This window comes from Orcinus orca, chromosome 20 (assembly GCF_937001465.1).
Source record: "Orcinus orca chromosome 20, mOrcOrc1.1, whole genome shotgun sequence".
NCBI lineage: Eukaryota > Metazoa > Chordata > Mammalia > Artiodactyla > Delphinidae > Orcinus > Orcinus orca.
The window spans coordinates 53,411,520-53,422,465 of record NC_064578.1 but is presented as its reverse complement, the minus strand read 5'-3'; the positions used below and the strand labels follow the sequence as shown (position 1 = coordinate 53,422,465).

General features: G+C 46.4%; 1 non-coding gene across 1 annotated transcript; it reads left to right on the top strand.

Annotated features, from left to right (window-relative positions):
* The first annotated feature begins 10,873 nt into the window (after positions 1-10,873).
* On the top strand, positions 10,874-10,946 carry TRNAW-CCA (transfer RNA tryptophan (anticodon CCA)). Its single transcript has one exon. It is a non-coding gene; the product is annotated as a tRNA-Trp (tRNA).

The window sequence follows — 10,946 nt, the reverse complement described above, 5'->3', positions numbered from 1 at the left end:
TGGGAAACCTTTCTTTCTTTTCTTTCTTTCTTGTTTCTTTCTTTTTTCTTTCTTTCTTTCTTCCTCCCTCCCTCCCTCCCTCCCTCGCTCTTGCTCTCTCTCTTTCTTTCTCTCTTTTTTCTTTCTTTCTTCCTCCCTCCCTCCCTCCCTCCCTCTCTCCCTCTCTCTCACTCTCTCTCTGTCTCTTTCTCTCTTTCTTTCATTCTTTCTTTCTTTCTTTTCTTGGCTGTGCCTTGCGGCATGTGGGAGCTTAGTTCCCCGACCAGGGCTGGAATTGGCGCCCTCTGCAGTGGAAGCACAGGTTCTTAAGCACTGGACCGCCAGGGAAGTCCCCAACTTTTCATGTTTATCTTTAGTTTACATTGAATCAGCATTGTCTGTTTGTAGATAGTTTGAAATAATTTAATGATTCTGTCAGTTCATCTTATAGTTACTAATTTATTTAATATGTTCATCTCTTCTTGAGAATGTTTGAAATTTACATGTTCCTGAAAAATCATCCATTTATCCCCAATTTCCTAGTTATTAACAATGAACTGAACAAAGAATTCTCCGAGTAATTACGTTCCTCCAGAGCTATCCCCTTTCTTCTCATCATTTTCACGCTTGGCTCATTCCCCCGCATCCTGTGTGATTGTCCCAACCCTGGAGTCTACGCCACTGGTTTTTATTTTCTGCGTGCCAAATATTGTATTTTATTCTCCTAAGTCCATTTCAATTTTTAATTGTCATTGTTTTTCCTTAATTATTTCCCCTAGGTTTTCTAGTTCTGTTTTGATTTTGGTGTCTTATCATTGCTTATATCTAAAAAGAAAATTTTCTTTAATTTCCAATAAGTGGGAACCTGCTACAGCCTACCATTTTTTGTTTGATACAGTTAATCAATTAAAATACTCTAATTTTTTCATGCTATATTCCTTTTATATTTTATTATTTGTAAAAAGTGGAGAGAGGGTGGGGGAAAGATGAATCGGGAGTTTGGGAGTAGCAGATGCAAACTATTATGTACAGAATGGATAACCAACAAGGTCCTACTGTATAGCACAGGGAACTATATTCAGTATCCTGTGATAAACCATAATGGAAAAGAATAGGGGGGCTTCCCTGGTGGCGCAGTGGTTGAGAGTCCGCCTGCCGATGCAGGGGACACGGGTTCGTGCCCCGGTCCGGGAAGATCCCACATGCCGCAGAGCGGCTGGGCCCGTGAACCATGGCCGCTGAGCCTGCGCGTCCGGAGCCTGTGCTCCGCAACGGGAGAGGCCACAACAGTGAGAGGCCGGCGTACCACAAAAAAAAAAAAAAAAAAAAAAGAATAGGAAACAGAATGTATATATATGTATAACTGAATATATATGAATATATATATGTATAACTGAATCACTTTACAGTAGAAATTAACACAACACTGTAAATCAACTATACCTCAATAAAATAAATTTCTAAAGAATTTTGTCAAAAGTGTTTTGGAAGAAATTGGAGATCTTGGTCTCTCCTTGAATTTACCAGTCAAGCTTGCTGAGTGAGCCTTGTCCAGCAGGGGGCGGTCTTAGACTTTGATTGTTTTCCTACCTCAGCTTGAGCAAATCCACTCTTGAGGAATGAAGTTAGAGAGTACGCCTCTGGCTGGAGGAACTTTTGTTTGATGGGTCAGTGCATCTATTTTCCCAGGAGATACAAAATTAAGTCCCCACAGTAGAAAAGCAGGTATAAAAGTGAGTGCAGGGACTTCCTTGGTGGTCCAGTGGTAAAGAATCCGCTTTCCAGTGCTGGGGATGCTGGTTCGATCCCTGGTCAGGGAACTAAGATCCCACATGCCACGGGGCAACTAAGCCCGCGCACCACATCTACTGAGCTCACAAGCCTTCAACGAGAGAGTCCGCAAGCCCGCGTGCCTGCGTGCCGCAAAAACTGCAGAGTCCATGAGCTCTGGAGCCTGGGCACCACAACTAGAGAGAGAAAACCCAAAAGCCACAACTAGAGAGAAGCCCGCGGGCCGCAACGAAGACCAGACGCAGCGGGAAAAAAATAAAGAAAATAAATAAATTAAAAAATATATATTAAAAAAGTGAGTGCAGGAGGCCTGGGGTTAGAAAAACAACAGGACGAGTATACTGACAAATGGTACCTGAACTTTGGCCTCCGTGCAGGGGAGACCACAGCAGGGGAGAATGCAGCAAAATAAAACTGGGCAGCTCCCACTCAGCCCCAGCTGATTTCTGTCGCTTGGGAATGCCAGATATTTCAATTTTTCAAGAGACGTTAGCCATTCAGACTGTTGCGAGATATCTCCAAGTGTTAAACTGTGACTGATGAATTAAAACAGTTTTTAAAACGTGTATGTAAAGTAAATACAAACTACGATCTAGAATTTTTTTTGGTGAGTAGCCCTGGATTCACTGTACTTATGTAACATGGGCTTTCAGTTATATTAAATAGTGAAATACTGAACACTTTTACTCTAAGGTCAAGAAAAAGACAAGGATGTCTATTCCAACCACTTTTATTCAACATTGTAATGAAATTACTAGAGGGTGCAGTGAAACAGGAAAAGGAATAAAAGGCATAGCGATTGGAAAGAGAGAAGCAAGACATCATTGTTTCCAATGGCAAGACAGTGTACAGAGAAAACACGAAGTATGCAAGTGAGGGAACTCCCTGGCTGTCCAGTGGTTAGCACTCTGAGCTTTCACTGCCATGGGCCCGGGTTCAGTCCCTGGTCGGGGAACGAAGATCCCTCAAGCTGCGTGCCGTGGCCAAAAACCAAAACAAACAAACAAAATATACGAGCGAACTATTGGAATTAGTAGGTAATTTAGCAGAGTAACTGTAACCAAAATCAATACACAGAAATAACTTCTATATCCATATTAGCAACAGCAGAAAATTAAATTAAAAATACAATATCTTTTGAAAAAGAATGAAAATCCACAACATACCTAAAAGTAAAACTAACAAATAGTTTCAAGGCTGTTACTCTGAAGACTGGAAAATGTTGCTGAGAGAAATTAAAGAAACCCTAAATAAGAGATATAGCGTGCTCATGAATTAGAATATTCAATATTTTTAAAAAGTCAATACTTCCCCAAGCCAGGACCCGAGGAGCTGAGAGATTTTCTCTCCTGCACCCACATCTCAGTGTTGCAGGGGACGCGTTAGTTTGCTGTCAGTCAGACAGACCAGGAATTCTTCATTTCTGTTAATGGTGTTTTTGATTCCTAGCATTTCATTTTGATTCTATCTTAGAGCTTCCATCTCTCTGCTGCCTTACCATCTGTTTTTGCATGTTGTCTATTTTTTTTTCTTTTAGAACTTTTAACATAGTAATGATGGCTATTTTAAATCCCCTGTGTGATAATTTCAACATCTGGGTCATTTCAGAGTCTTGTTCTGTTGCTTGGTTTGTCTCTTTAGACTGTAGTAGTGGTGTTGTTATAATAGACAGTTTTTTAGAGCAGTTTTAGGTTCACAGCAAAGCTGAGCAGAAAGTGAAGAGAAAGATCTCAGTTGTAACTTTCTGAATTTTCCAGTCTCTCTAGATTTCAGGATGGTGGCTTGCTCTGTGATCTCAGTTCTCTGATAGGTCTGAGAAAAATCATTGATTCCCAGTTTGTTCACATTTTTCTCATTGTAAGAATGAGATTGACAACTTCCAAACAATTTTAATGTTAGGACTGAAACCAGAAGTCCTCTTGCTATGTCATTTTTGTTCTCTTTCTGTGTGTGTGTCATCTTTTTGTTGGAGGCTGGGCCTATCACATCTGCACGTTGGGAACATGGTTTCCCTAAACTTAACCTCTGAAATATGTTAAAAATGCTAAGTTCCTCAAGTCCAGCAGGGGGAGCCCTTGAACTTTGGTTTCTTCCCCTTTCTCAAGGAGTACTTGACCTTGGCTAAATCCAGTTAGAGACACCTTACAGCTTGTGGGATTTTTGTTTGGTAGGTTCAGGGCCTCCCAGATCAAATCTCTACGTGGACAAGACAGCTGTGGTAAATGAGTGAAGTAGACTAGTGTAAGGAAGACAACTGGGCACGTGTTCTGACAAATAGTACCTGGATTTGGCTTCAGTGGAGGGATGCAATAGTGCATGGTGGAGAGTATAGCAAAGTAAAGGAGATCATTTATTGTTCAGCCTCGGCTGATGGCTACTCTGTGAGAATATCAGACCTTCCGTTTTTTTCAAGAAGGCTTTCATGTTATGGTGAGATATTTCCCAATGTTTAAATATTCTACGTTTTTTAGTTAAAATGTTTCCAAACTGTTTCAGCCAAATGAAACATAAATACGAGATAGACCTTGCCTGTTCACCAGAAGCCAAATCAGAGGTAGGTCTTCACAGGTGCCCCGTTTTTTCCTCAGCCCTGGAGTCATTGCTGCTCGAGTGTGGATGCCATCTTTTCCACGGTTGACATCCTTGCTAAATGGAGCCCTGCATAATTTCCTCCCCACTCTTTAACTTCACTACATCATACCATGTCCTCAGACAGTGCTTATGCCTTTGTTCTTGGTTCTCCTTCTGTCCTCCTTCAATTATGTCCAAATTGTCGTATTACAGATCGATATCCTCAGGGATTTTAACATCATGCATGGTACGAAACGAGGTCCTCCAAATCTTGCAGCCCTCCAGGATTTTATTATTTATTTTTAATTTATTATTATTTTTTTTTTTTTGCGGTACGCGGGCCTCTCACTGTTGTGGCCTCTCCCGTTGCGGAGCACAGGCTCCGGACGTGCAGGCTCAGAGGCCATGGCTCACGGGCCCAGCCACTCCGCGGCATGTGGGATCTCCCCGGACCGGGGCACAAACCCGTGTGCCCTGCATCGGCAGGCGGACTCTCAACCACTGCACCACCAGGGAAGCCCCCCTCCAGGATTTTAATATAGGGAGAATATAACTGAAGTTCCCATGCCAAAAAAGTACAGGAAATGCAAGACTGCCAGCCCTGCATCTTATTTGAGAGGATTTCTATGGATGACGTCATTCTCCTAATTTTCATCTGCAGCCATGTCCTTTCTCCCAATATGGGAACAAAAACTTCTTTCTTGCATTCTCCAGCACTATGAATCCAATGGGATTATGTGTAACATACTTAAAGTTTGGGGACTGCAGCAGGGAATGACCCCACAAAAAATGAAGCAACTTAAATGGGATATTAATCCCCACTGTCCATCTCCACGCCATGAAGCCCCATACCAGCTGTGAGTCTCCTGTCACCATGCTGCTGGGACCTCATCTCTCGTGAAAGAAGATGAGCTCCTGTCCCCACCATCCATTGCCACTGAGACCAACGCTGCCCAGCCTTTTTTCCCTAAGCCATAATCTTAGGCTTCACATAATTTAATTAGGCAGAGAAAATTTTTTTAATTTATTTATTTAGGGCTTCCCTGGTGGCGCAGTGGTTGAGAGTCCGCCTGCCGACGCAGGGGACACGGGTTTGTGCCCCGGTCCGGGAAGATCCCACGTGCCGCGGAGCGGCTGGGCCCGTGAGCCATGGCCGCTGAGCCTGCGCGTCTGGAGCCTGTGCTCCGCAACGGGAGAAGCCACAACAGTGAGAGGCCCGCGTACCGCAAAAAAAAAAAGAAAAAAATTATTTATTTATTTTTGGCTGTGTTGGGTCTTCATTGCTGCGTGCAGGCTTTTCTCTAGTTGCGGTGAGCAGGGGCTACTCTTCGTTGCAGTGCGTGGGCTTATTGTGGTGGCTTCTCTTGTCGTGGAGCACGGGCTCCAGGTGCACGGGCTTCAGTAGTTGTGGCACGCAGGCTCAGTAGTTGTGTCTTGCAGGCTCTAGAGTGCAGGCTCAATAGTTGTGGCGCACAGGCTTAGTTGCTCTGCAGCACATGGGATCTTCCCGGACCAGGGCTCAAACATGTGTCCCCTGCATTGGCAGGTGGGTTCTTCACCATGGCACCACCAGGGAAGCCCAGGCAGAGAAATTTTAGCCTGTTCTTTGGCTCAACCACCAGATTAGTCCTGCCTCTTCTGTTTAGACATTCAAGAAGGTAACTGATTTGTTTTGAAAACATAAGCGTGTAGGTCCTTGCCCTGAGATGATGTTGCAGCTCTTCTGGAATGTGGAGTTTGTTCTACAACACTGTGAGAGTCTGAATATACCAATGGATGACCTCAGACCATAGGTCAGAATAGAACCTTAACGCACCATGGGCAGCACCAAGCCCAGGAAACCAACCCATCATCTACAGAAACCAGCCCATGAGGCCAGCCTGCTATCAACAAGTCAGACTTGTAGAAAGTCAGACCGTATCTCTGGCAACCTTTCAGGAAGCTAAACAACAACCCCTGTATCAATCAGCCCCAGACGGACAGAACCTGATGGCAGCTTGCCTAGTTTTTGTCCCTGCTCCCAAGTTAGAAACAATCACAACAAGCCAGATATGTACCCCCAACCAATCACACAGCATGCGCCACTTCTACGCAGCCCCCCAGGTCCACAGCCCCAATCAGAGCACACCTGAAGCCTTCTCTTTTCTCCTCTATGAATCTTCCCCACTCCTCTGTCTGCCTTTGAGTGTCTGTCAGAACATACTTGCTGGTGGCCAACTCCCTTGTCACAGCAAGCTCTGGGTAAGTAGCCCTTGCTTGAAATGAGGCAGGACCCTATGGTTTATGCCCGCCATGTCCTCCACCTGCCTTTTGTCTGTGGAAAAACTTTAGCCAAATAATAAGTTTATTCAGAGAAGTGAGAAAATGCAGAAACAAAGGAAGACAGTCGAAGGAGACCAAATAATAATAGTTTAGTCATTAAGCACAGTCAAGGACCTTTAGTTCCTCCTGAAGGGCTACAGGTAACATTCTGAGCCATATCCTGGGAGCTGTCTTATAGATACTGAAAGCCCCACCAGGTGGCAGAAGTGAACTACGTGATGACCAGACTGTAGCCATGACCTAAGCTGCCACAATTCCGAGAACTGGCCTCAAAGAAATGGAAACAAACCGACCCTGGAACTGAAAATTAACTTTACCTAAAACAATTAAGATGATGCTGGTCAGACCACCGATGACCAATTTCAAGATGACTGTCCGAGCTGACAGCGCTGTTTCTGCATGTAGCCCCCTCCCTCTGTATATAAAAGCTCTCACCCCCTGATTGTCAGAGGCAGGGAGTCAGCCTTTGGACAGGTGTCCTCCCCACCAGCATCAAAAATAAAGCAAACTTTCCTTTCCACCAACCTCGCCTCTTTATTGGCTTTTGAGGGGCGAGCAGCCGGACCCCACTTTCGGTTACAACAGCAAGCTCTCAGTAGCCCCTGCTTGTTCTCATTTGGTTGGTTGTTTTGGACTGAATGTTTGTTTCCCCACCCAAATCTGTATGTTGGAGCCCTAACCCACGAAGTGATGGTATTTGGAGGTAGGGCCTTTGGGAGGTAAACAGGATTAAGTGAGGCCATGAGGGTAGAGCCCCCATGACGAAATTAGTGTCCTTATAATCATAAGAATGAACAGTGCTTGCTCTCTCAATCTCTCTCTTCCTGCTGCAGGAGGACACAGTGAGAGGGTGGCCACCTGCAAGCCAGGAAATGGGTCTTCCTCACCAGGGAACCGAATCAGCCTGCCCCTTGATCTTGGACTTTCCAGCCTCCAGGACTGTGAGAAATAGCTTCCTTTTGTTTAAGCCCCCCAGTATTTCATTATGGCAGCCTGAACTAAGACGTTGGTCTTTGTTTATTTCTACGGCAGGTTTTGGTCATTGTTATTTTATATTAATGGGCATCAGAGAAGGAGTTGCTAAAAACTATGAACATAGGTCAGCGTGTTTCCCAGGAGTCCACAGAAGGGCTGTGAACCGGGAAATTGAAAGCAAGTCTCTCGGGGAGGTTTGGGGCAGCTTCAGGGGCTGAGACAGAGTAGGTAAGGGTGTGTGCGCCTGACAGTGAGGGGCGAGGTTGTGTTAGGCACACGCGAGATCTTTCCAGCTCAAGTTGGCCTGATGGAGAAAACAAAACAAATCCAAGCGTTGACTCGCTTAGCTTGAAAAGCTCTGAAGTATACTGGCTTCAGGCACTGAGGGTTTCGGGACTCGGTCAGTGTCACCAAACTCCATTTTCAAAAAGAAATTGTTGGGACTTGCCTGGCAGTCCAGTGGTTAAGACTCCGTGCTTCCACTGAAGGGGGCATGGGTTTGATCCCTGGTTAGGGATCTAAGTTCCATGTGAGGCTGGGAGTGGGAGGGGGTGGGGGGAGAGGGGAAACTAAGATCCCGCGTGCCAGGCAGCGCAGACAAAAACAGAAAAAAGAAAAAAGAATCATTAACCCTGTAGCTTTGCTGGCCTTGTTCTCAGGCAGGCTCTCGCCAAGTATTGAGCTCTGAGGATGTCCAGTCCAGCCTCTTCCTTCCCCAGAGATGTTGCAACCGAGCAGGACCCTATGGGGCCTTCCTGGGGAAGACCCCTCCCCCATACCCTCTGCTGTAGCTCTTCTCTGAAGTACGCTGAGGATAGTATCTCATGTATATTTCCTGAGTTTTTCCGGATGCTGAAGACCACCACCAAATGGAAGAAATTAACTACCTGATGATCAGGAGCTGTGTAGCCCCCAGACCTTCTGGTGCCTAAGTATTGGTCACCATCAACCAATGAGAGAACTGTGCATGAGCTGATCACACACCCTGGGACACCCCTCACTCACCTGGCCTTTAAAAATGCCTTGTTGAGGGCTTCCCTGGTGGCGCAGTGGTTGAGAGTCCGCCTGCCAATGCAGGGGACGCAGGTTCATGCCCCGGTCTGGGAAGATGCCACATGCCGCGGAGCGGCTGGGCCCGTGAGCCATGGCCGCTGAGCCTGCGCGTCTGGAGCCTGTGCTCCGCAACGGGAGAGGCCACAACAGTGAGAGGCCCGCATACCGCAAAAAAAAAAAAAAAAAAAAAAAAGCTTTCCTGAGCTCCTTCGTGGAGTTCAGGTTTTTCTAAGCATGAGTCACCCGTCGCCCTGCGTGGCCCTGGAATAAACCTTTCTCCAAACTCTGACTTTCGGGTTTGTTTGTCTTCACTGTGCATCGGGCACATGAACTTGCGTTTGGTAACAATGATATGGGGAAACTTCCTTTTCTGTTCAATCAGCATCCTTCCGTCTAGTCCTTCCGTCCATGCGCTGCAGCTTCCTTCCCGCTCACTGATTGTGTCTGTGCTCCCATTCCTGATAGATGAATCAGAACATGGGGTAAGAGAATGAAGCAATACCAGGGTGTTGTAGACCCAGGTCCTTAGACCCTTTAATCAATAGAAATTGATGAGGGACTTCCCTGGTGGCTCAGTGGTTAAGAATCCGCCTGCCAAGCAGGGGACATGGATTTGATCCCTAGTCCAGGAAGATCCCCCATGCCGCGGAGCAACTAAGCCCGTGCGCCACAACTACTGAGCCTGCAGGCCACAACTACTGAGCCCACGTGCCACAACTACTGAAGCCCGTGCGCCTAGAGTCCATGCTCCGCAACAAGAGAAGCCACCACAATGAGAAGCCCATGCACGGCAACAAAGAGTAGCCCCCGCTCGCCGCAACTAGAGAAAGCCCGCGTGCAGCAACGAAGACCCAGTGCAGCCAAAATAAATAAATAAATAAATAAAAATCGTTAAAAAGAAAAAAGAGAAATTGATGAGAGGCCAGATGAGAAATTCAGGTAAGGCTGTATTGGGCTTTATTGTGCTGCAGAAAGGTACCCTTGCTCACTTTCTAGGGGGGCAAGCTGGTCCCTTAAAGGGGGTGAGGGTAGGGGCAGATCTGCGGGTCGGGCCAGAGGTGTAGCTTAGGTGGTCCGCCCACCCCCTTGGTGGTGCTGGGTGCAGGGATCGTGCGCAGGACCCTGCTTTTGCTCCCCACACCTCAGAAGTGGCAGTTGGGTTTTGGTCTTTTTGTATCTTGTTGTTCATAATTTGCCCCACTTGCCCATGCATGCAGTTATTTTTAGTCCCTTGTAATTTCTTTGTATTTTATTGCTCAGTGAGACATTTCTTCAGGTGCAAGCACTTCAGTAAATGGTCCCAGGTTCCAGATGCCAGGTCACCAAGTGTCTCAAGGGCAGGGTCTTGACCTTCCAGCCTAGAGATGCTTCTGCCCTCCCCACTAATGACTGGGTAACCCCGGGGGTGGGGGGGGAGTGGGGAGTGCAGGCCCACCTGCAGGGCTGGCCCTGCTCTAGTTTCCGTCCCCCTAGACAGAGGCTGAGAGTGTGCAGAAGCTATGTGTGACCGCGAGTCCCAAGCTTTTCCCTTCCCTGACGTCTAGTCTGACTTTGATCCTCAGGTGCGTGAAGCCCCAAATTCAAGTTTTTCATGTTCAGAATTCCCCCAGGGCATGTGTGACTTGGGTTCCCTCTCTGGATTTCCACCCTCTCCTAGATTTCGGACTGAAAATTCTTCTCTCCTGCCAGCGCTTCGAGGATTTTCAGAACAGTTACAATGATTATTTATTTTAAAATGAAATTGTAATTTTAGCTATTTTCAGCAGGAAGCTGGGTCTGATATGCAGCTCATAGAGCCCCTGGAGATGGTCCCCATCTCTTTTCCTTTTTTTTTTTTTTTTTTTTTTTTTGTCGCGCAGTGTAGCTTGCGGGATCTCAGTTCCCCGAACCTGGGCCACAGCAGCGAAAGCCTGGAATCCTAACCACTACGCCATCAGGGAACTCCCTTATCTTTTCCAATTAAACTCGCTCCCTCTCTGATCTCTCTTAGGCCCATGACTTGAAATGCTGTCTGCATGGTGACAGGCCAAGTTTGTGTGTCCAGCTAGAACTTTTCCTTAAACTCCAGACTCATAGAATGAGTACCTTCTGTTGATTCTCCATTTGTGTGTCAAATATGCATTTCTCACTCCACACATTCCCAGTAGAGCGCCCAATCCTCTTTAAAAATCCCTTAGGGACGTCCCTGGTGGTCCAGTGGTTAAGACTCCATGCTCCCAATGCAGGGGGCCCAGGTTCGATCCCTGGTCAGGGAA